Source organism: Talpa europaea (assembly GCF_964194135.1).
Source record: "Talpa europaea genome assembly, chromosome: 11".
NCBI classification, from domain to species: domain Eukaryota; kingdom Metazoa; phylum Chordata; class Mammalia; order Eulipotyphla; family Talpidae; genus Talpa; species Talpa europaea.
In genome coordinates this window covers 28,486,698-28,512,039 of record NC_140078.1, presented here as the reverse complement: position 1 = coordinate 28,512,039, position 25,342 = coordinate 28,486,698, and positions in this window count along the sequence as shown.

Below are 25,342 nucleotides of genomic sequence, written 5' to 3'. Positions count from 1 at the left end.
CCCAAATGACACAGAAACAGTAATTCCAAAGTACACCTGCACACCTGTGTTTATAGCAGAACTATTTACAATAGCTAAGGTATGGAAACAACCCAAATGCCCAAAAATAGATGACTGGATCAAGAAGATGTGGCACATATACACAATGGAATATTACTCAGCAATCAAAAATGATAAACACATGCAGTTTGTAGCAACATGGATGAAGCTAGAAGGGATCATGCTCAGCGAAATAAGTCAGAAAGAAAAAGAAAAATATCAGATGGTCTCACTCATAGCAGGAATCTAGAAAACCTAAATAAGGGACCAGGAAAAAGACTAATCAATACAAAGTAAAAATCAAAATCAACAAGCAACTATAAACCAGAGACACACTATGGGGGTGGGGGGAGGGAGTGGCGGGGAAAGGAATGACTAGAGTCAAAATAAGGGGGGAAGTGCAATTGTATGGGGAATATAACCAAAACAAAAATGCATACATTGTGCAAAGATGAAAAAGGATGTAAGAAATATATGAAATAAAATATTTAAATAATTTAAAAAAGTAAAGATTGGGACACAAGTCAGATATGCTTTTTTCTTACAGAGTCAAAATAATCATCAGATTCTAATTTGGAAGATACAGCATTTTATTTTTTTAAATTTTTTTAGAGATTTATTTATTTATGCACACAAGAATTGGGGTACAGGCCAGAGATGAGGGGGTGAGAGGATTCACCTGAGACAGAGTGGGGAACAGAACAGGCAGATCAACCAAAATATACTGCTGAGCGGAGCAGCAGGAGAGAGAGGAGAGGCCTGCTGTGCCATGTGGGTTGCTCCCTGGCAGGCCGGGGATCGAACTCATGCAGAAGTGGCTGCAGATATCTTCGTAGGTTGTGTCTTAACCCCTTATGCCGCCGGGAGGCCCAAAGATCCAGCATTTTAAAGGAGAAACTTCATGGGACAATATGTTAATATAAAGAGTAAGCAGGGAAAGAAATTCAGATGCTCTGGGTTGGGGGCAGTTGAGGGAGGCAAGGAAAGCCCTCAGATCAGACTATATGGAGCTTCTCATTTTTCCAGCGCCAATTATGATAGCATCTCCTGAGAAGGTGAAAAACAGTTTCGTGTTTATCTCTCATAAGAAATACAGGCTTAATTCAGCAAGATCACTTTGCACTTTTCAGAGGACTTCATAGCTTTCTTCATTTATCATGTTATGTAAAGGAGTGTCTATTTTTCTTTCTTTCTCTTTTATGCTTATTGTGGACTTTCTGTCCCTTAAAGAAACAGTTCTCAGAATCATCACTGGAAAAAATGGCATTAGGGTGAGAGATTTGCACTTAAAACATTGGAACCACTTACGACACATCCTGTTATATACTCTTCTGGGGTATAGGGGAAGCCCCCCCCATCCCTCTGGTTTCCTCTCTGATTTGATGAATTAACAAAACAGCATCAGACTGGTTAGCAAAGGAAGAACAAATTTTATAGTGTATGCATGGGTGAATTATAATGATTGTGCAAGTCCCCATTCCAGCCAGGGAAAAAGGGGCATAAACTCTGAGTTAATAAGGGGCCCAAAAAATGAAAGAGAGAGGAGGGGGTAAGGAAGAGGAATGACTTCCTCTTTAGTCAGAGTAAAGACGAAATTGCCAAATAGAGAGGGCATATTTGCAGATAAACCTATACCTAAACGATATCCCACAAAATACATTCTTCTAGGTCATAAAAAAGGGGAGCAGTGATGGCTTCTTTGATTAGAAAAAGCGCAGAAACAGAGAGCGATGATCTCTTCTTTGATTGGGAAAGATCAAAAGGACTAAGACCAGGATAAGAACTTCTCTCAACTTTTAGGACTTTCATTACCTTCACTCAAAAGAATCAACCTGCCTGAGGGAAGAGTCTTGAGAACAATTCTGAAAATCTTGGGTTGCTGTGATTTTGGGTATCTTCAACTCATTATTTTTGATATGTTAGTACTCCATTTTTTATTTCTTTATTACATTATGAACAACAAAGAGGTTTATTTATTTTTTTCTTTTTGTGAGCAAGCCAAATATTAATATATATCATAACTCACTGTATCCTAACATAGGTTTGAAAGAACGTTGGGCCATGCAGCTCCTTTTCTTGGTCAGTCTCTCTGGTCATGAAAGAATGCCCATAACAGGATGCGTTGGGCTGGTGTTGGCAAGAAACCCCATGTTTCTCCAGCTCTGGCAATTCCAGCCATCTTCTTGAACTAATCAGTTGGATTGTTATCCAGGAATTACAGTTCTCCTCCCTTAATGTTGGAAACTTGGAACATTTCTTGCTGGCCCCAGGCTCCGTAAAGAAAGAGATACAGCTCTGTCTGACCAAGAATAAACAAATGACTCCGTAGGAACTTCAAGTGGATAATCTTTTTCTTTTATTTTCTTCCCTAATGAATTGCTTGAGTCTTGAGTTTCTTAGTAGTTAAGAACAAAAACTGAAGACCAATGATAGATTTTAATTGTTAGGTCACTGATTTAAAATATTATTTGTCAAATATATCTAAGAAAAATAGTAACACATTTTGGCAAATTGATCAACATAAAATAAGTGCAGTTCTAATAATGTGACTCTTTTATTCCCTGGGGGAACCTTAACAAAATATTTAATGGGGGCAGAATGAACAGAATGAAGACCTGGGCTACCTTCTTCACATATACACACAGCTAGATTATAGCAGAATAGAGGCAATAACTCTTGAAGGAAAAATAAATGATTACTTATATGTCAGGAGTAACATTTGTGGGAGGAGGACCCCAGAAAGCAGTGGAGCTAAGCAGGCTAGTGAGGTGAACCCATGGCCTAATGGGCACTGTGAGCCTCAAAGTGGGACTGGGGTGGCCTAACATGGTAACTCTCAGCAGACCTCCTGAATCCCAAGACTTGTGACAGGACATGGAAGCAGATTGACCACAGTAGGGCCCAAAGACGTTAGCACAGATGCTTATGTGCTCCATGGCAGGTCCTGAAAGCAGACACACCACAGTAGACCTCCAGAGACATTGGCATAGACCTCAGTGAGCCCAGGGACTGGATCTGTAACCAGACCCACCACAGCATGCCTCTACAGACCTCAGTGACTTCTGCGAAGGGTTAGGGAAGCAGACCTACCACAGCAGGCCTTCAAAGATCTCAGTGAACCCTGAGACAAGTTCTGGAAGCAGACCCACTGACTGTAGGCCTTCTGAAGACATCAGCAAGCCCTGGGATGGAACCAGGATGCAGGCCCACTGCAATAGGCCATTATGAACCCATGACCCCAGGATGGGTCCTGGAAGCTACCCAGACTCAGTAGATCCTGGAAAGCAGGGGAGCAGACCCTGCCAAGGCAAGGGGAACAGATGTAACAGACCCAGAAGAGACAACTGCAGGGCCTGGTACCTAGAAGTTGAGGCTCTTGGAGCAGCGAGCCAGAAGTTCATTGTTAGTTGTATGGGGGAATATAAAAATAAAATTTATTATTTAAAAAAAAAAAAGTTCATTGTTAGGAGAGTTAATCCCCAGATAGGAGTGGGATTGGTTTTCTCTTGGTAAGTATAGACCAGTACAGACTTCAACAAGATTGACAACGAGGACATTTATGCTACATGGAACAGAAGGTGGGTAGGTAGAGAGAGGAATCTATGAATTGTGGCCTGGAGTAGGAAGATACCAGTGGTATGGTAGAAAGCTCAGCCAGTGGCCCTGGGGAGAGAGGAACAGAGGTTATATGGAGGTGTGACCCCCAGTAGTGTGAATCTGGCCACTGGGAATGTACATACAGAGTATATGTAGCCAAAATCTATCACAGGGCCTGGGAGTAGGACCCAGTGATAAGTTGAGATCTGCTGTTATGGGAGAGACACCTGTATCACCTATCTCTATCTCTATATCACTATATATGTCATCTATAACATCTATATATTTGAGACAGCTAATGCTTTTTTTTTAAAAAAACATCTTAAAAGGACAGATTTATTAGGAAAAGGAAAAAGAAAAAGAGAGGTACCTGCAAAGTCAAAGGTGGGCAGAAGAGCTGCCTCTTGCCAGAGCAGGCAATTCTTCCAAGGCTCACTAGAAGTTACTGACAAAAGTCCAGCCAGCTGCTGGAGCAAACACTTCCTTAGCCATCATGGCCAACACAGTAAATGCCACTAGAAATGAATGATATGCTTGAGAGTAGTTCAAAATTTATTTTACATCCACCTTCCAGTTGTTACATCATTAAAATCTCCTGGTCAGCCATGGTCAACATGTCTCATCCATATCTCTAATAGCTTCTTTTTTTTTATGAATGAGAAATAGGTGACAAAGGGATAAGGAAATCACTAAGTAGTTGATTAATTATAGCCATTACCAAGAATCTAATCAAACTAATGAGACATCAAAGCCAGGGACCATGCCACTCCTTCAGCTTTCCTGCATGCTGCTCACTCAAGGTATTCCTTGTCTTCAGGAAAAGGATCCCTGTTGTCTTCTGCTTTTTCCTGCATTTAGCACTACCATAATCCCCCCCACACTTTTTTTTTAAAGATTTATTTATATATGCATACAAGAAATGGGGTACAGGCCAGAGGTGCGGGGCAGGGGTGAGAGGATTCACCAGAGACAGTGGAGAGCAGAACAGGCAGCTGTACTGAAATACACTGCTAAGGGGAGCAGTGGGTGAGTCAGGAGAGGTCTGCTGTGCTATGTGGGTGGTTCCTGGCAGGGGAATCGAACTCATGCTGCAGTGGCTGGCAATAGCTTGATAGTGCTGTCTTTAACCCCTGCACCACCAGGGAGGCATAGTTTCCCGTTTGAAAACCTAGATCTGAGAATCATTGCATTTTGTTACAGAACAAAAGAAAACACTGGAAGAGTAGTTTGAAATAAATCCATGGACAAAATTTTCTTAGAGGTTTTCAACATTTGAGGTTGTTCACTTAGATGGTGGAGAGTTTTAAGGAAATAGGAAGGAGCCATGTAGATATCATATGTGAGATATGAGAAAATGAGAAAAAATTGGTATTTTCTTATAATGAAATAAAATTTGAGAATGATTTTTATCAAATGTGGCAAATCCTCATACTATAGAGTTGGCAGACTTAGCAAATAAAGTTAATAGACAACAAGTTAAATTAAACTTTAGATGTACAGTGAACACATTTTTTCATGAGTTTAAACCAAATATTGCATGAATCTTACCTGGCAAATATAGAGTAATAGGATAAAGAGCTTCTGCACAGCAAAAGAGACAATAACAAAAACAAAGAGAAACCCCACCAACTGTGAGAACATTTTTGCACCCAACACTAATGATAAAGGACTGATCACAAAAATCTGCAAAGAGCTGATGAGACTCAACAACAACAAAGAAAATAATCCAGTTAAAAAATGGGCAGAAGAGCTAAAAAGAAACTTCTCTGAAGAGGAAATGCAAATGGCCAACAGGCATATGAAAAAATGTTCAACATCACTTGTAATCAGGGAAATGCAAATCAAAACTACCATGAGATACCATCTTACACCAGTGAGAATGGCACATATTAAAAAAACTAGCAACAACAAATGTTGGCGAGGGTGTGGAGAAAAAGGAGCTCTTCTGCACTGTTGGTGGGAGTGCAAACTGGTCCAACCACTATGGAGAGCTGTGTGGAGATTTCTGGACCTACTAAACATAGAGCTTCCATATGATCCAGCAATTCCACTCCTAGGTATTTACCCAAAGGACACAGAAACATCAATTCCAAAGAACACCTGCACCCCTATGTTTATGGCAGCACTGTTTACAATAGCTAAGCTTTGGAAACAACCCAAATGCCCAAAAATAGATGACTGGATCAAGAAGATGTGGTACATATACACCATGGAATATTACTCAGCATTCAAAAAAGATAAACACATGCAATTTGCAGCAACATGGATGGCGCTGGAAGGGATCATGCTCAGTGAAATAAGCCAGAAAGAAAAAGAAAAATACCGGATGGTCTCACTCATAGCAGGAATCTAGAAAACTTAAATAAGGGACCAGGAAAATGAATAACTATAAGAAAGTGAAAATCAGAATCAACAAAAAACTATGAAACAGAGACACTTTTGGGGGGGTGGGGGGCGGGAGGGGAGGGATTGGGATCAGAAAGGGGGGGTTGCAACTGTATGGGGAATATAACAATAAAATTTATTATTAAAAAAATAAAGTAACTATACCTATAATAATTTTTAATGAGGGCCTCCCCTGGTAAAAAACAAACAAACAAACAAACAAACAAACAAATAAATAAATAAAAATTATGTTTGACTGTTCCAGCCCTTATGGAGAGCAGTATGGAGGTGTCTCAAAACATTTAAAATGGATCTGCCATTTGACCCAGGATTTCTACCCCTAGGCATCTACCCAAAAAATTTATTTTATTTTTTTTATCCAAAAAATTTAAAAACACTAATTTGAAAGGAAACTTGATCTCCCATGTTTGTTGTAGTACTACTTATTATAGCAAAATTATGAAACCAACCTAAGTACACCATAACAGTTGAGTGGATCAAGATGTGGTGTATATACACTTTGGAATACTATTCAGTGATCAAAAAAGATAAAATCATGTCATTTATGGCAACATGGATGGCACCTGAAAGGATAATTCATGACCAGGAGAAATAATGAAATGTTTCATTCTCTTGTGTAATAAAGAACCTCACTCCAAAAAAAAGAATATAGCAAATATCCTTGAGTAATAGGATATTTGCTTTCTGCAATCAACTGAGTGATATTTTTGGATGGATAAAATTTTCCATCATCTGTGATATCTAGAGGTCTGAAAGATTATTTGGTTTATGTTTTGTAGTTGAAATATAAGGCCAGTGTTCGAACAAATATCTGATGAATGAATTACTCTTTGTCGGACTTCTGCTTTTATAATTTTGTCTTCATTATAAATTTGGGTTTAGAAAAAAAAAAGTCATTTTACACTAAAAAGACAAAATATTACCCAGACATTAGGAATGGGGGTGTGAAGAGAACAGGGGTAAAAATAAAGGAGAATGAATGAATATTTACAGCCCCCATTCCACACATTATTAGGGCTATAGGCAACGATTGTTTCCAAGGAGACTGTCTTAGGCCAGCCTGCTATAATAAAGTGCTACAGACTTATAAACAGTAGGAATTTATTTCTTCCTGTTGTGGAGGCAGTGAAGTTGGAGATCAGGTGCCACCTGGTTGGGTTCCAGTGAAGGATTTCTTCTGGGTTGTAGATTGCAGTGTTCTCACTGCCAGTGTCCTCACATCCTAGAAAGAGAATAGGCTAACTCTCTATGGTCCCTTTTATAAAGGCATGAATCCCATCCCTGAGGGCTCTAACCCTCATGACTAATTATGTCCCACAAATCCCACTTCCAGATACCATCTCAGTGGAGTTGGGATTTCACCATACACATTTTGGAGGGGACATAGATGTGTATTTCATGGCAAAGAACAAATATTTTGTAAGCCAAAAATGAGATAATAATGCAGACAAAAATGAAGTTGAGCGAAGTATCATTCCAAAGCTCATAACATTAATACATGCAATATATTCCTTTAATTATCCATCTATAAAACTAACTTCCAAGCAAATTCTATACAAATATCTAATACCAAGAGAAGGTTTTCAGAAGAAATGACAGTTCTTACAGTTGTCACAAAAGCCAAATGACACTGATGCTTGAGTATAGGGTATTGATGTGTGTGTGTGTGTGGGGGGGGTGTTCACAAAATCTGTTATCCAGTGAAAAAAAGCACATTCTACAGCAAACAGAATAAACATACAGGGCTGGTCAGGTTGATCTTTCTTGGTAACCAGAGACCCATACACGTGAAGACAAAACAGACACAAAGGAGCTATCATATGCCAGTCTATTGTGAGTCTGGATTGGCCTTTCTCAAACTCAAGATGAACCATATACAGATAAGCTACTGGATGTTCGCATGCCATCTTGTTCTGACATGGCAAATCAGTTTGGGAGGAGTGTTGCCTGCAGGTTGTATTCTTTTTAGCATATTGATTTCCTATAGAATTATGCTCAGGCAGACAGTAGTAAATTCTGTTTCCAGGTGTTTGTTGTACTGATAAAACAACCACACTTGAGCTTCTACGTGATCTTTGCCTGTACTCTCTGCTCCAGATAAAATTACTAAGGTCTAAGATGTCAAAGATGTCAGGAACTGATGACAGGCATCTCTTGATTTCTTAATCTCCTCCTGGGTTTCCCCAACAACATCTCTGGTGAAAAAAACCCATACAGCAATAGAACTGGCTACATAAAGAAAAACAAAGCTAAATATAGCAGAAGCTGCTATGCTGAATTAAAATCAAAATCAACAAAAAACTATGAACCAGAGACACTTTTAGGGGGGCGGGGGCGGGAGGGGAGGGATTGGGGTCAGAATGGGGGGCTGCAATTGTATGGGGAATATAACAATAAAATTTATAAAAAAAAAAAAAAAAAAAAAAAAAAAACAGGAAATATAAGGGGGGTGGGAATTGTATGGGGAATCTAACCAAGATTAAAATGCATATACTGTGCAAAAATGAAAATGTTTACATTGTGCAAAACTGATGTAAAAATATAAATAATAAGTAAAATATTAAAAAAAAATAGGCAACAACAAATATTCACAAGGATGTGGAGGAAAAGGAATTCTCCCACTGGCTGGTGGGAATATAAACTGGTCCAACCATTATGGAAAACTATGTGGAGTTTCCTCAAACTACTAAAATGGAGCTGCCACATGACCCAGCAATTCCACTCCTAAGAATCTACCCAAAGGATACAAAAGCATTAACTCAAAAGGATACCTGCCCCCCTTATATTTATTGCAGCAGTATTTATGATAGTTAAGTTGTGGAAACAACTCAAATGTTCTAAAATAGATGACTGGATCCAGAGGATGTGGTATATATACAATGGAATACTATTCAGCAATCTAAAAAGATCAGCACATGCCATTCTCAACATGAATGGAACTACAGGGGATTATGTTCAGTGAAATAAGCCAGAGAGATGAAGAAAAATATTGGTTGATTTCACTTATAGGAGGAATACAGGGGAATCAAATAAGGGACCAGGAAAATAAATAGCAGTAGTAATAAATAAAAAACCGATATTAGTAGAAAACTATAAATCAGAAACATTTTGCAAGGGAGGAGAGGTAGAAAAAAAAAAAAAAATTAAAAGGTGTGTGCGTTATTTTAAGTGATTACCTACTTAGGTGATTTGAAAAAATCACATAATAGCCTGTTGATGAATCATAAAAATCAAAGAAACAATTTGTGTGAGAAATTTTTTCTTTCCTCTCCTGAATCCCTTAAAATTTTAGGCTAGGAGTACCTGTAAAGAAACAGTTTCTCCTGGATCTTTTAGTGGATCCGGTCTCCTGTATTTTATCTGAGTCATTCTTTGGGAACACTAATGACACTCTGTACTTTTTTGAACACCTCATCTATGATTTGAAAATTCAGCTATAAACATATATTAAACATCAAACATACCATAGGAGGCACATGCACACTTTTCTTTCACATCAATTTCTGCGTAATCTCACAAGAAAGTGAAAAGCCAGAACTAAGACCCTGTGACAAGTTGGGTCTTAAAAAGAGGGAATTGTACTAGGGATGGGCTAAGTTGGCTCTGCTTGAACAGGCAGCCCTTTCTTGAGATTCTTCAACAGTTTTTCTCTGCCTGTGTGGAAAAACTATTTGTCAGACTGTTTCCTAAGTGTTTTCATCCTTTCACCACACCAGGCACAATCTTATCTAGGTTCTTAATTGCGTAGTTACAGTGGTTGTCAGACTTTGTTGTGCTTTGGAAGCACCTGGAGAGTTCTTTATGCCCTGGTGGCCAAAGCTCCACCTCCTGACTACTCTGAACCAGTGGATGGACAGCTATATACTAATTAATTTCCTAGGTGATTTAAACTTTTAGAGGTCAGTGAATGGGCTCAGGTCAAAATTTCTTTCCCCAGTATTCCAGGCTCCATGGTTTTGTTCTATGCAGACGTGGTTCTAATTCTGATGACTCCTTTATCCCATTACTTCTCAAGGTGCAGCTCAGACCTGCAGTGTCTGGTAGCACCAACACCTGGGAGCTGGTAAAATGTGCTGAATTCTAGGATACAGCCCTAGAATCTCTCCAGGGGCTCCAATGCACAACAAAGTTCGAGAACCACTGTAACCATGGAATTGAAAAACAAGATACACCTACTGAGTTAAAATCACATGTTAACGTGACAGTTAACAGTACAGTTGCCTTATACTCTGAAGTTTTAGGAGCAGGATCTTAAAACAGCTGCCTAGCTTCTCTGTATCCTTTCTGTCCATTTTCAACCTTGAATTTTAATTGTTCTGCTATTCTTATTTGAAATAACCTCTTTTTTTCCTTCTAAGGGTAGTTTACCACCCCCTCTACTCAAGAACTTGTCCAAAATAATTCCAGCTTATATTACTCTTTCATATTTCTGGCACCCTCTGAGCAGGTAAGATCTACTGTCTCCCACAGTGTTTGCACATAACTTACAAGAGCTCAACCAAAGTTGAAAAAAAAAAAATTAAGTCCTCATGCTTGTCATTCTCCCTCTAACCACAGGGAACGTGTGTGTGTGTGGTTTTGCTAACCCAAACTTTGCCTCTTCATTTTTTTTTAAAACCTAATTAACTCAGAATTTTCCATCAGGGATCAGCTTAATCCTTAATTCCTCAAGACACTGTGACTTCACTAAGTAACACTTTCCCGAATAGAGAGCCTCATATTATCATTTCACTATACATTCCAGGTGTCATCTATCTTTTACTTAACTTGCATGCATGCTTAAACAGAGGTAAAGGGTGGACTTCCCCTGAAGGCAAATACCCATATCAGTGTTGCAGTAAGGAGTCTAGATCTTGGGCTGGTAACAACATCTGTATATCACAACTGATATCCAGGAATTAAGACTTGGGAACCTGGTAGGGGGTGGGAGTATGGGAGTTGGAATGGCTGCCAACAGAACTAATGTACCTCATGGCAGATATCCTTTAGTTAACTGAATGTATGGATTAAACATTAGTTTACTTAGTGCTGACCAGGAAATTAGGATGAGGAAGAAAAGATGTGATGAAATTGCAGAGACTACAAAGAAAGAAGATAAAAGATAGGCAAAAAGAAAGGAGATAAAAGAGATAAAAGGAGATAAAACTATAAATGGGTATTTAAAGTGTGGGTGATGGGCTAAAATATATCTTGGGTAAATCTAACTAGTATTTATTACAATGACAAAGAATGGAGAAGAGGGAAAAATTTGAAAATATACTAAAATTTTTCAGAATCAATGAAAATACACATTGTAAGGGCAGGAATGGTCACTGAGCAGGTTTTCTGATCCAGCAGACAGTGTAAAGGAGGAGTAAGTGTCCTCAGTGGTTTTTGCAGGTCTTTTATTGGGGTTCACCAGGCATATGGCAGGCAGGGGTGCTGGGGGGCCGGAGGATGGCAGGCCTCCCAGCCCCCAGCAGGTCTTCACTCTGGGCTTTCTGGCCTTCTCTCAGCTTCTGCTTCTCTTGCTTCTCTCTCGGCTTCTCTTTTGGCTTCTCGGCTTCTGCTGCTACCCCGTGACACCACCCTTAAAAGCCCAGTCTTAGCCCAGGTGAATCCCATCTACCTATGCCCACACCCTACTCTAGGTGCCTGCCATCAGGCATGCATTCAGGACCGCAAGGATCCATCCTCTATCCTGATGGCGGGAGGGCAGAAAAGCCTGACATTGTTCCTTACCCTACACACATATATACATTGACAAATAGAGGACAATTTGTATAATTAGGATTAACAAAAGTAAATTCATACATACATTGATACTGTAAAAGAAAGTTGTAGGGTAAGGTAAAAGGTATCAGACTTTTCTGCCCTCCCGCCATTAGGATAGATGACGGAACCTTGCGGTCCTGAATGCATGATGGGGTCTCTATAGGTCTGTTTCTGTTAAATGTTGTTATTTCCTTGCTTGGTGAGTCTCATTTCCTTACTTTCTTATATGTTATATATAAATGGCAAATATTTTTATGAAGTTTTTCTTATAGGAATATTTTGAGTCCTAGAGTAATGATACAGTAGCCTCTGTCTTTTTTTTTTAAAGATTTATTCATTTATGCATACAAGAGCTGGGGTACAGGCCAGAGGTGTGGGGGGAGGGGTGAGAGTATTCACCAGAGACAGAGTAGGGAACAGAACAGGCAGACTGATGAAACACACTGCTGAGGGGAGCAGCGGGCAAGACAGGAGAGGTCTGTTGCTCCATTGGTTGCCCCCTGGCTGGGGATCGAACTGGTGCTGCAGAGGTTGCAGATAGCTTCATAGGTTGCACCTCAACCCCTTGCGCCACCAGGGAGGCCCCCATACAGTAGCCTTTCAAAGAAGGAAAAGGGCCTCCCTGTTGGCCTAAGGGTAAAGTGTCAGCACTAACACTGCTGCAGCCTGAGTTTGATCCCAGACAAAGAGCTAACCCACATAGCACAGCAGACCTCTCCTGTCTCGCCCACTGCTCCTCTCCACAGTGTATGTCAGTAGATCCACCTGTTCTACTCCCCATTTTGTCTCTGGTGAATCCTCTCACCCCCTGCACCTCTGGTCTACTCCCAGTTCTTCTACAAAATAAATAAATATAAAAAAAAAAAGAAGGGAAATAGGAAAGGAGCAACCAGACAATCTGAGGACTCCTGGATAACAAGATGAAAGAAATTCCTCAAAGGAAGAGGAACATTATTATTTTGTTATGCCATTTGAGGGGATAGAGTTCATTGGTGTTTGCTCAACAAACACCTTCCTTCCTTCTTGGGGTCTAGGCTTTGATTTCTGCCCTCATCTTGTGGGACTATGAAAAATTCAGCTCAAGTATTGGCTACTTTCTTTATTAAACAAAAGTGTGCTCAAGACAAAAGAGTTTCAATTAACTGTGCTTTCATCATTGGGTTTTGTCTTCTCCGATAATTGGGTAAGCAGTTTTTCCCTCTGTTCTGAGGTCTTTGATGCTTTAAGACATTTTTGTTTATTCTTTTGTTCTTGGTAATTCAACTAACTTTTTAGTCATCTTTAGCACAGGATGTATATGAATTTTCTCTACCATTATTATAAACAGAAATTAAGTATTATTTTTCTTTAATATATAGAGATAATGTAATAGCCCAAGAGAAAACAGAAAATATTAGGATTATTAGACAGGCCTTTACATGTGTGCATTGCACAATTTAATTGCAGCAGGAATATTTTAAAGGGAATAACTGACACATAACATTTGCATGTCACAGTATATATATAGTAAATATACATAAATTACATTATAGTCAATATTATGTATCTGTATTATATATGTGATTATTATATTTATAATTATATATATTATGTGTGTAATAGTTGAAATAAAATTGTTCATTTAGGTGGGCTGTGTTTGTGCGCTTTTTTTTTTTTTTTCCCTCTCTCCAGACTTTTAAAACTTTTCTCCTCCGAACTTTTAAATTTTATAAGAATTTTTCCAATGTATTTATTACCACTAACATCTATATTCTCATTCTGATCTGCACAATTTGTTATTATAAGAACACTATTGTTTTGTTATTTTAGTTTTTGCCCTATAGTTAGTGGGTAAAATTTGAAAATTTATGTTCTCTAAAGCTGAGAATAATGATATTTTATTGTTTCTATTCTCTTTTATCCTTTTCTCTGTGATATCTTTAGACTTATTTATAGCTTCTATATCACCTTCTTTTTTTTTTAAATTTTTATTTTATTTATTTATTTATACAAGCACTGGTTATAGGCCAGAGTCGCAGGAGGGTGCGAGAATTCACCAGAGACAGATTGGGGAACAGAACAAGCAGACAGACTGAAAGCACTGCTGAGGGGAGCAGCTGGCAAGACAGGAGAGGTCTGCTGTGCCATGTGGGTATCTCCCTGGCTGGCCGGGAATCGAACGGGTGCTGCAGAGGCTGCGGACAGCTTCACAGCACTGCATTCAACCTGCTGCACCACCGGGGAGGCCCCTGAGATATATTTTCTGTGATTCCTCTGATGGTTCCTGTGGAGCCCAATCCCTTTGACCACAGGCTCCATCTTTTCCTGTTTTGCTTCCCCAATCCTCTACTTCTATTCTTTGGAATTACTTATCAACATAGTCTACTTACTTGAAGTAGGAAGCCGACTTCTTTCAAGGGTTTCCATTAAATTCTGTATAGTTTGTTTTATTGGACACCAAAACTCATTCTTTGAGAAATCACCCTCAGGAAAGAAAAAACCTCCAGTGCACATTGTATCTGAAATTACCATTCTTCAAATGATTGTTTGCTATTGTTTTTCACGTTAAGTTAGAATCTGAGAAAACAAAATTGAAAAAATATTTTAGAGAAAAAGGGAGCTCAGGATTGGGTGGGGTGCTTTAAAAGATTCCAGAGTAGTCTAGGACACTTGGCACCAGATATAGGGAAACTATGTATTTCCCGTGGTAAGATTTCTTGCCCACTGTGTACCCTAACTTTCCATTTCTTCATCCATGACCTACCTAGTCACAGGCATGGAATTCTTTCCTCTGCTCTTTAGCATTGGCTTGTAGCAGGCTTAACAAAACTATGATATTAACTATTATATCACAGTTTTAACAAAAATATATTAACATAAGGATCCCTGATATGGAATAAATCTTCTTGTAAAAAATTTTAATTAAATTGCTTGATAGAGAAGGTGGATTCATAGAGGCTACAGATTCATCATCAAGGATACTGCAAATACATGTGAAATATAAGGATGAAAGTGAGCTGCTTTCAGGGTCAGGAGACAGGGGAGGTGGGGTAAAAAATAGGATGACTGTAGTAGAACAACAGAACAAGTTTACCATAGGGTTTATTCAGAACACACATCTTTAACATTTAATGTAAGGTCATTTGTTTTTTATAAATTATCTCCTTAAACTTCTATAAGCATGTTTTTAATAGCTGTCAAATTACGCAAAACCTGATTTCTCATGCCTCTGAGTGGGAAGGTGTCAAGATAACTGAAGACCAAGGTTGAAGCAGGAGTTCAGAATGAGATGCAAAGGAGAGACTCTGCCCTCTCTCTCCCTGGGAGTTAAGAGAATTGATGATGGAACATCTTCTAAACAAGGAATGGGAATTGGAGACACTCTTATCTGGATCTAAAAAAGGGGTGCCTTAACCTGAGCTCTCATACACTTTTGGTGAACTTCAACGTGGTGCTGGAAATGCAACAGAGTGATACCACACCTGATTTCAATACTATGAAATTCATTCACTCAACAAATTCTTACTGAGTGTTTGTGTGTCACACCAGTTCTGGGTCTTGAGTTTACAGCTGATATAAATCCTCTTCTTCACAGGCTTATTGCTTAGTGGGGGAGACAGAAAGAAGACAAGTCAGATTTATAGTGTTTTTGATAGTAACGGTAGTATTTTTCTGTATATATATATATATATATATATAATCTAAATAACAACAACAAAACTGGAATGGGGAGGAGAAGGCAGCATGCTAATGTTAAAATAGATATGTGTCCCAGAAGCAACAAGAGTAATGAAATATCTTGCGTAATCATTTTCATTCCAGAAGGATTAATTAGTTATGTTGGGCGAATGAAACAAGAGTATTAGTATATCAATTCCTCTTATTTTTATATTTCCCCTGACATTCATAGATAATGTAGGATTTTTTTTTTTGAAAGGAGCTCCTTAGAATACCTGGAAGAAAGGTGAAGTGATGTCTGATGTCTTTCTCAGGAATTTCACATAGGGGTATTTCTTCCAGCCCTGAGATTTGAAAGCAGATTGAGAAGCTTTACCTCCACCTCCAGAAAAGGAGCTATACAGGGAATGGAGGATTAAAGAGATACCAGAGTATCATTAGGACTTGCAGGTCAGGAGAGGCCAAGAGAAAATAGAAAATCTTAGGATTGCTAGGCAGGCCTTTACATGTGTTCATTGCAAAATTTAATTGCAGCAGGAAGAAAAGATAGTTTGAATACTTCCCAAGCCCAGAAGGCATTAGGAGGGAATAACTGACACATTGACCCACCAAAAAAAAGGACAAGGCAGACTCATTACTGAATTTTAACCATCTATGCACCACAAGTATACAGACTTTCCTATTAATGGAAAATTGTTAACTTACTAAAATGAACAAAAGGGCAAGTAGACTAAACCTTGCCTGATCCTTTCACTGGGACAACTCCAGACTCATTGAACTTCTCTCCTCCAATTGAAATGGTCCAGGCTGAAGGTTGGGTGTAGGGATATCTCCATGATTTCTTCACTTCCATCTGGAAAACTCAGATGGAATATTGGTCTAGCTTCCTTATTACTTGGAACACCAACTGAATCTGTACCTGATATAGCGGAAACACTCTCTGCTTGAAATGAACAACTTGACCTGCTAATGGATGATTAACAGTGACCCTAAAAATGGTCTCATATTACTTCCAGCAACTTCCACAGCGCTTTCTAATGGTTGTACATTTTTCTGACACAGCAAACAGCAAATTTCACCCTAAATCATTGCAGCATAATATGGGAAGTTAAATTAGAAACTTATTTTCAGAAATAACCACATGGAGAGGATAACTTAAGGAGGGGTAAGAACAGGCACTCCCTCCCCTGCTCCATCATTAAGATGACCTGGAATAAACATTAGCTCATACCCTCTATCTCAAGACAAGCAGAGAAAATGGTTTTTGATTAGCATTTGTGCAGCTAGAGGTAAGTTTGCAGCATTCTCATTTCTACGACCACTCATTTTAATTTTAAAATGCCGTTGGGAAATCTGCTTGTTGATGGAGAGATATTTAAAAAATAATTTTTTAGCTCTTAGGAATTTTTTAGCTCTTAGGAGATTTTCCTCAGTCAGGAAGCACTGGACACTTTCCAATACTCTGATTTCAAGATGAAATGAAAAGGGAAAATGAGAGAATGATTAGTAAGAAATTATTTATTCTATATGGAGACATTATTTGGTCTACATGGATACTGAAGATTGGGCTGGTATTGGCAGGAAGAGAATGTCACTCCCATCTCCAGGCTTCCAATGATAGCTCTTCAATTCCTACAAGTCCGGGGTGTAATGTGCTGTGTTTGTATAGGACTCCTCAGAAGTGGTAGGGCTTAGCAAATACTTCAACACAAGGGAAGTTCTAAAAATAGATCATTACCCTATTGATAAAAACTAACCTTCTATGGAGGCCAGGCACAAATGTTTCTGATTTGACATAAATGATTTGTAATGCATCTGGCAGGGTCTGCCATGCTACTGTTAAAAGATTTGCTTGGCTTAAAAAGCTTTCCCTTCTTAAATGCAGTTCTGGGTGGAGATAATTAAACCTCTAAGCCAGCTTCAATGCCTTCCTGTAATGACTCAGTTTTTGTTCTCCTGACCTAATCCTAACTGTGGACCAGCTCTTTTTACCTCCTGGAATTTTGATCAAAAGTGAGGGTGGAGGTCAAAGCTCGGCAGAAAGTGTATGCAAGTCAAAAGGGAACATCAGAGTCATTTCATGTTTTACCCATAGTCCATACAGTTTTCAGGATGTCCGACAGGGAAGCCAGGATTACATTAGGAAATAACATTCCACCCAGTGAGAGTTTGCCTGGGATGCTGGTAACAATATGCGTGCCTTTTCTAGACTATTGTAAGAAAAATCAACAAACTCATATCATCTGCATTTTCCTTCCATAGCAGAGAATGAGCTTCTCTTTTCTTTCCCTCTGCCCATTTGAATCTAACTTTACACAATGACCCATAGCCACAGCCTCGAGTTAGGAGTCTCCTTGGCCAAAATGTGTCCTCTGTCTCAATGCTCCCAAGTGGCTTCTTACCCCATGTGCATATCAAAGTGTATAATAGAAATTAAAAGAGGGTAAATAAATACATGACTCTTCAATACCAGTGTTAGGCTGGGATAAACTCAGCCTCAAAGAGAGAGATTTTTCTGGACGGCTCTATGGGGTAAAGCCTCCAAGACTAACAGCATCTGAGCAACCTGGCTGACAAACTGCAACCTGAGTATCCAGATTCTCTGCTACAAAGAGAGCTAGTTGAAGGAGTGACTTTGGGAAAAATGAAGAGAGGAAATATCACTGCTGAAAGCAGTTTAGGAGAATGTGGTGGAACGAAAGAGAAACTCAAACATAGATGAATTTTGTTTCTCAAACAAGAAAACGAACAGAGAAAATGCTGAATGACCCTTGTCTCCAGAAGGTAAAAGTTCTAGCTGCAACAAAAAAATTATGAATTGTTTCTCCTCTTTTAGTCCAGGAGATAGAATCTTCCCTTCTAATTATCAATTGGAACAGAATAGTATTTATTGTCTAGGTAGTGAGGGTAAAAACACAAATGAATTCCTCAAGGTTAATGATTAACAAGGAATTTTATTCTCCTTCTCCTCCTCATCTTTCTCTGTTTCTGTTTAGAAAAATTATACAATAATAGCAGAACACTTTTCAGAAGTGCCAACATGACTGAGGGGATCTGGGCACTGCTGTTCTCCCAAATGTCTTCTGAGGACTCTGCCTCCATAAGATCCTCCAGGTATATGTTCACAACAGTAACACCCTTTGTACATGGAAGAGCCCATGGACTAAATTCTGTATTAAGATTAAATAGAGATTTGTACTGAAAACATGCACATGGGGAATGCAGAATATGTTTCCTATTAAGGCAGTTTGAAAGAGCCTAGGAAGAAAGCCTATTGTTTTTTTTTCATCAGACTTGCTACCAAATGTTGAGGGCTCACAATGGTGATCCAAATGAATCCAAGGAGAACACACTCATTAAAACCTTCTTTATTTTCTTATTGTTTTTCAAGATTTATATTTATTAATGCATATAAGAATTTAGGTCTAGGCCAGAGGTGCAGGGGTGAGAGGATTCGTCAGAAACAGGGTGGGGAGCAGAACAGGCGGATCTATTGAAACACACTGCTGAGGGGAGCAGCAGGCGAGACAGGAGAGGTCTGCTGTGCCATGTGGGTTAGTGCCCTGGCTGAGAATCGAACTCATGCCACAGTGGCTGGCAATAGCTTGATAACACTGTGACTTTAACCCTTGTGCCACCAGGAAGACCTCCTTTATTTTCTTAATCAAAATTGCTGATCAAAAATGGCCAAAACTATCAAAATTACGTTGGGAAATTATTTGGAAAGTTTATTCTGTTGTCATCAGAAACTGGGTCCTTGTGGTTTTGCCTCAATATCAAGACTAAGACCAACATTAGTTCTTCAACCTGGTCAGAAGTAGTAAAAGAATAAGATGGCCTAGGTGCTATTAAACCAGCTTGCAAATCTCCCTGAATACACAGAGACATTGAGATGAAGCTTCTTGGGCAAAAGAAATCCTTATCTTCCGTTATCCCTCATTTTTTCTTCCCATTTTTCTTCCTCCTCCTTTATCGCTTGCTATTTTTTTTTAATTCTTTTCTCTTTCTCCATGTCTTTGTATTTCTAGGACTAAAATTAAATTTACTGTCTCCAAAATAAACACCATTATGGGGATCTGTAACATCGGACAAACTGACCCTCAGGCTTATGATTTCATTACAAACTACTCTCTGTATTTTCTTCCTGACTCATAAAAGAAGCTATTGCTTTAAAAAAAATCCCTCAAGACACTCAGCTTTTTTTTTTTCTTCTAGTTTTTCGTAAAATGACCAGCTTTTATTTATTTTCTAAAAAGGTACCCAGTGGGCAGACAGCACTCTGTCCAGTTGCCAAGAGGACAATAAAACTCAAAAGAATGAAAAAAAAAAAAACTTAATTATAAGTCATTTGGCTTAGAAAAGAGGGAGAAATATTCTCCCTTCCAGAGAGCTGAGCACCCAATCAATTGGCCACCTCTTACAAAGAAAGCAATCTGTCTCTCTGACAAGTGGGATCATAGGTCACTTTGATAAATAAAATCTTTGGGGGCTCTGGCGTAAGGGTAATTTAAGTGAGATGAGTAAGAGATGGAATAGCAAAGCTGAGAGAAACCCACAGAGAAGTTGCCATCTGTCAACAGATGCTGGCTTGAAAACATCCAGGATACTGTAACTGACTATGCCAACAGGCTAATTCAGTCACAGCATCCACTGAAGAATGGGCTTTCGGTGTGCAAACAGGCTGATCTTGTGTTGGTTGGGAGAAGGTTGGTTCCCAGTCCCAGCCAGAAAGGAATCCACATTTCCATGAGTAAGGCCATAATGCTACATCTGTATCCATGAGGTCAGTTTAGAGATTAAGGTCATGTATGTGCCAAATGATAAGTCCTAAAGAGACCCAAGTTCAGGAATGCTGACCCCACACCACAGACACACGAGGGGACATTCATACTCTTGGCCAACACATTATTCCAGGGTTTATAATTAGATGAACACTTTATTAGAAAATTGCAGCTAAAAGCAATTCTTGTGATTATTGAACCAGTGCTGTAGCTATCTTTTCCAAGTTTTATTACAGACTATTGCAAATCATCTAATGTTTCCTAAGGGAACAAAGACTTCAGAAGGTCATGTAAGAGACTTATTAAGAAAAGGGGGTGCGGGGGGAGAGCAGAATTTCATACTGTTACAATGCCAATTCTCCAAACTCAAAGATCTTCAATATTTCACCAATTCTTATAATCACCCCATGAGGTTTTTACACAATACTTCAAAGAAAAAGACTTTCTGCCTTATTTTGCTAGGATATGGAATTTAGTTTTTAACTTTTGGGTGCATGCAAGGTCCTGGTCTCAGTCCCAAATATAAACACAGTGGGCTCAATTGGTCTTGGACAGAAAGTGAATTCTCCATCTGACCTTGCATGGAAATCAATTTGGTTCAATTCCTAAGCTTCATGACTGGGAAGCATTAGAAGAAACCTCTAGGTGGTGTGCCTTCAGGTCAGTCCTTGATGGCCTTAGAAGGGAGGCAGAAGCACAACATCTTGAATTATGCCCAGATTAAGTGTGGCTATTTTGATTACTGAGTCCAAAAATGTGCTAGCCCTGAATGTCCCATTGTTTGAGCCAAGGAACTATATGTTAGCTCCAGATGAAACTATTCCAAGTGGATCAAATCTAGCATTTGAGTTAGTATTTGCATAAAGAAGGATAAAAAGGAAAAATGCAGTCAGGAGAGCTATTGGCATCTTTCAGAAAAAAACACTCTCCTCCCCAACATAAACTATTGGCATTAGTGAAGGTAGTTAAACTGGCTATATGGGTCTAAATGAGGGTCAGGCAAAAACTGATCCTTTCCCATATTATCTAAAAGGATAGGTTTTTGGAACACAAAAAGACAGTGTCTTTTCCTGTTGAACATCAATAAATAAATAATATATACTTTTTCTCCCTTTCCCCCTCTCTCCTACTCTATGTGAGCCTTCTATAATTCTGAAACATATAAATATGTGTACATATATACACACCATTCTGACCTTGTTTACTTATTTATGTGTCACCATGTTCCACATAGGCCTTGAAAAGACTTTCAAAAGTACTGGCAAAAGATCTTAAGCCAATCAGTGATGAATGAACATGAAGGGTTTCTATTTCCATAAGTTTCTTATTTTTTTCCTGAAAATTTTATGTAAATGGAGTCATACCATCTAGTTGCTTTTATGTAGATATTATCTTTGAGGTTCATCCATGTTGTAATAGGTATCGGTACTTTGTTACTTTTCATTGTTGAATAATATTCCACTTGATGGATACACTGCATATCTTCCACTTGATTTATTTAGATTTATTTATCTACCAAAACTTTATTTGGATTGTATCCAATTGGGGGTATTACAAAGTGTGTAATATCTTTTGTGCATCAGCTGGTAGAGTCCTTTGCTGATATGCTTTATAATCTATTCTTGACACTCTTTTTCTTTTTTTTTAAGATTTATTTTATTTATACAAGAACAGGGGTACAGGCCAGATGCGCTGGAGGGTGAGAGGATTCACCGGAGACAGAGTAGGGAACAGAACAGGTAGACTGACGAAATACACTGCTGAGGGGAGCAGTGGGAGAGACAGGAGAGGTCTGCTCTCCATGTGGGTTGCTCCGAGGCCGGCGGGGATTGAACCCACATTGCAGAGGCTGCGGACGGCACGGACAGCTTCACAACACTGCGCTCAACTGCCTGAGCCACCAGGGAGGCCCTCTTATTTTAATTTTTTTTTAAAAGATTTATTTATTTATGCATACAAGAGCTGGGGTACAGGCCAGAGGTATGGGGGGTGAGAGGAGTTACGAGAGACAGGGTGGGGAACAGAATAGGCAGATTGACCGAAGTACACTGCTGAAGGGAGAAATGGGCGAGTCAGGAGAGGTCTGCTGCGCCATGTGGGTTGCTCCCTGGCTGGCCAGGAATCGAACTCATGCTGCAGTGGCTGTGGATTGTTTCATAGGTTGCATCTTAACCCTTGCACCACCAGAGAGGCCCCGATACTTACTCTTCATATTCACTTTTTTTTTGTTTTTATGGATGCTGTTTCTTATTCCATTTCAGAGAATATAAATAGACTTTTATAAAATCATTTAAAGAACACCATAGTTTCTATTTTGTCATTTCTTGTCCTACTTGTTTGGTGTTACTTTCTCAGAGTTTTGTCATTTGTTTTTAGATTTATCTTAAAGGATTTTACCAGTCTTTTGTTTTTCCTCTGCCTTTCTCTAGCTCATTTCTCCCTATTGGTTCTGCTGCTGCCTCCATCTGAGTCCCCCTGGGTTCTCATTCTGGTTATAGGTTTTATATTGGGTCTCAGAGCTCCTGTCCCATGGTGATGAGGGAAATAAGATTGCAGCCTGAGGTTGCCCCAGATTCTACCTATGGCTGCCCTGTGGTACCCTCCAACCAGTCAACTTCACAGTCCTCATTTCAGAAAGAAACTTCAGTTTTCTTCTTCCTTCCCTCATGAGCAGCAAACTCCCACCCAGGCCTTCCAGTTTCACAAGCTCCAGGTAGTTAGCATAGCTTTGGTACTTGCACTTCTGGAGTGCTGTTAGTACCAATTGACCCAGAGAAATTTAATTCTTTGATGCCTCTATCTGCTTCTAGTATTTAAAGGCTGGTAATGCAATGACCTCTATTATACTTAGTGCTGTTTTAGTTTAATTTTGACTCAAGTAAATTTTTAATTTATTTTAGAACATGTTTTTCTTTTTAAATGTAATGAACTATAATATACATACAGGAAAGCATACATACCATAACTGAATAGCTGGGTGAATTTTCATAAACCGAGCACATCTTTTCCAAAGTCAAGAAACAGAGCATTACACATATGCAGAACCTCTCCCTGTGCCCTCTTCTGGTCATTCTCCACCAAAGGTAACCATTGTCTTGATTTTCACCTGCACAGGTAATGGTCTGGTTGCTATTTAGGGCTACCATACACATATTAGTATATGTCTTTGGGTGAAATTTTAAGCTTAATTTCTATCAGAGATTTTCCTAGAATGAGCATTTTTGGGTCATCAGGAAAGTGTATGTTCTGTTTTAGTAGATGATGTTCAACTTTTTTCCCCAAAGTGGTTGTACCAACTTACACGTCTACCTGCAATGTCTGAATTGAAATGTCCCTATGTCCTTGCTAGCTTTTGATATCATTAGTCTTCTTTCCTTGTGCCATGGCTGCTTTTTTAAGATAAAACACCAAATGATCTCTCTGCTTTTTTTTTTTCCCCTGAAAGGAAAAGGTAGTGGGAACTGTCACCACAATCTTCCGGCTCTTTCTAAACCTAGTAAACTTAACATGCTTTCTAAAGTGGCCTCAACCACCAACACAGCCTCTCCTGCCACAAGAACAATTCTATCACTGGTTGATGTTCTTGAAGGCATATGTAAAGAATTAGGTAGAAAGAAAGGCATTTTTTAAAAACCTCTTATCTCCTTTTCAAGTCTTATTTGGACAATCCCTAAAATTGGTTATTGTGTTCTTTCTCAGGAATGTCGTACAATGAAAATAATAGAAATGCTAAACAGAAGTGATTTAACTCTCAGAAGAGTGCACAAGCTGAGTTAAACCTTACATAAGTGTTTTGTTTTCCCCCTTCAAATGTAGGTTTAGGGAGAGAAGGATCTACATTTTGTTCTGAGATTTATCTGTAGATATTTGAGGCATATATTTTTAGAAACAGCTATTAATCTCATTCATGCCCGGTGGGGCTGTTGTAATGGTCAAATAATGGAATAAGTCTTCCGGTGACACTTTTGTGCTATAAAATGCAAACATTCACAAGATGGTAGCACATCAAGTGCTATCAATCCTTTACTCATCAGTGAGAGCAAGTTTGGCTCATTAATTTTATGAGACCAGTGTAGTAAATTAATCTTTTAAAAGGAAGAATTCTGTACTCTTCTACAGTGTCATGTTATAGTTCCTCTTTGAAGAAATGAATCTCATTTGTCACCCTTCTGAATCCAAGATGTCCTTGTGACTTGCTTTGGCCAGTGGAATGCAAATAAGGGTTAGTATGATGATTGTGAGCTTTGGCTTCAAAAATCCTTGTTGCTCTCTTATCACTCTGTTACCACATGTTAGTAAACCTAGGCTAGTGGCTGATAATGTGGAGGGAGGACAAAATGTCCCAGCCAATAGTTGACTGACCCAAGCAGAGGGGAAATCAGTCTAGATCAGCAGCACTCTATACTCAAACCATAGAGGATTGCACTCTATTTATTTTATTTTTTTTAAATAATAGTTTTTATTTTTATATTCCCCATACAATTGCAACCCCCCCATTTTGACCCCAATCCCTCCCCTCCCACCCCCACCCCCCAAAAAGTGTCTCTGGTTCATAGTTTTTTGTTGATTTTGATTTTCACTTTCTTATAGTTATTCATTTTCCTGGTCCCTTATTTAAGTTTTCTAGATTCCTGCTATGAGTGAGACCATCCGGTATTTTTCTTTTTCTTTCTGGCTTATTTCGCTGATGTGTTCAGCTGACACCCAGACCCTTTCACACCATTGAATATTTATTGATTTAAGCTCTTGATTTTGGCATGTTTGTTTTATGGCAATAACTGACTGATATGGACAGTGGGGGTACAGGGCGCCAAAGTAAGGGCATACACCTAAGAGTCCATTAGAAGTTTCCTCACATCAGTCTTTATTTTTTTCCCTCACTCCCTCTCATGTCTGGCTATTATTCTTTCTTTTGTAAGGTGGGTGATTTTGTTCCTCCAAAGGGAAATAAAATTTACCATATTAATGCTTCAAAGTAGAAAAAGAGCAAGCATATATGTTTTCTGTATCCCAATCTTAAACTAGATTCTTATTTAGATCCAAATTTTGATCTTTTCAAGTTTGCTTTTGAAAGTCACTAATGCTCTCTAAATTCTGTTGATTTTTTT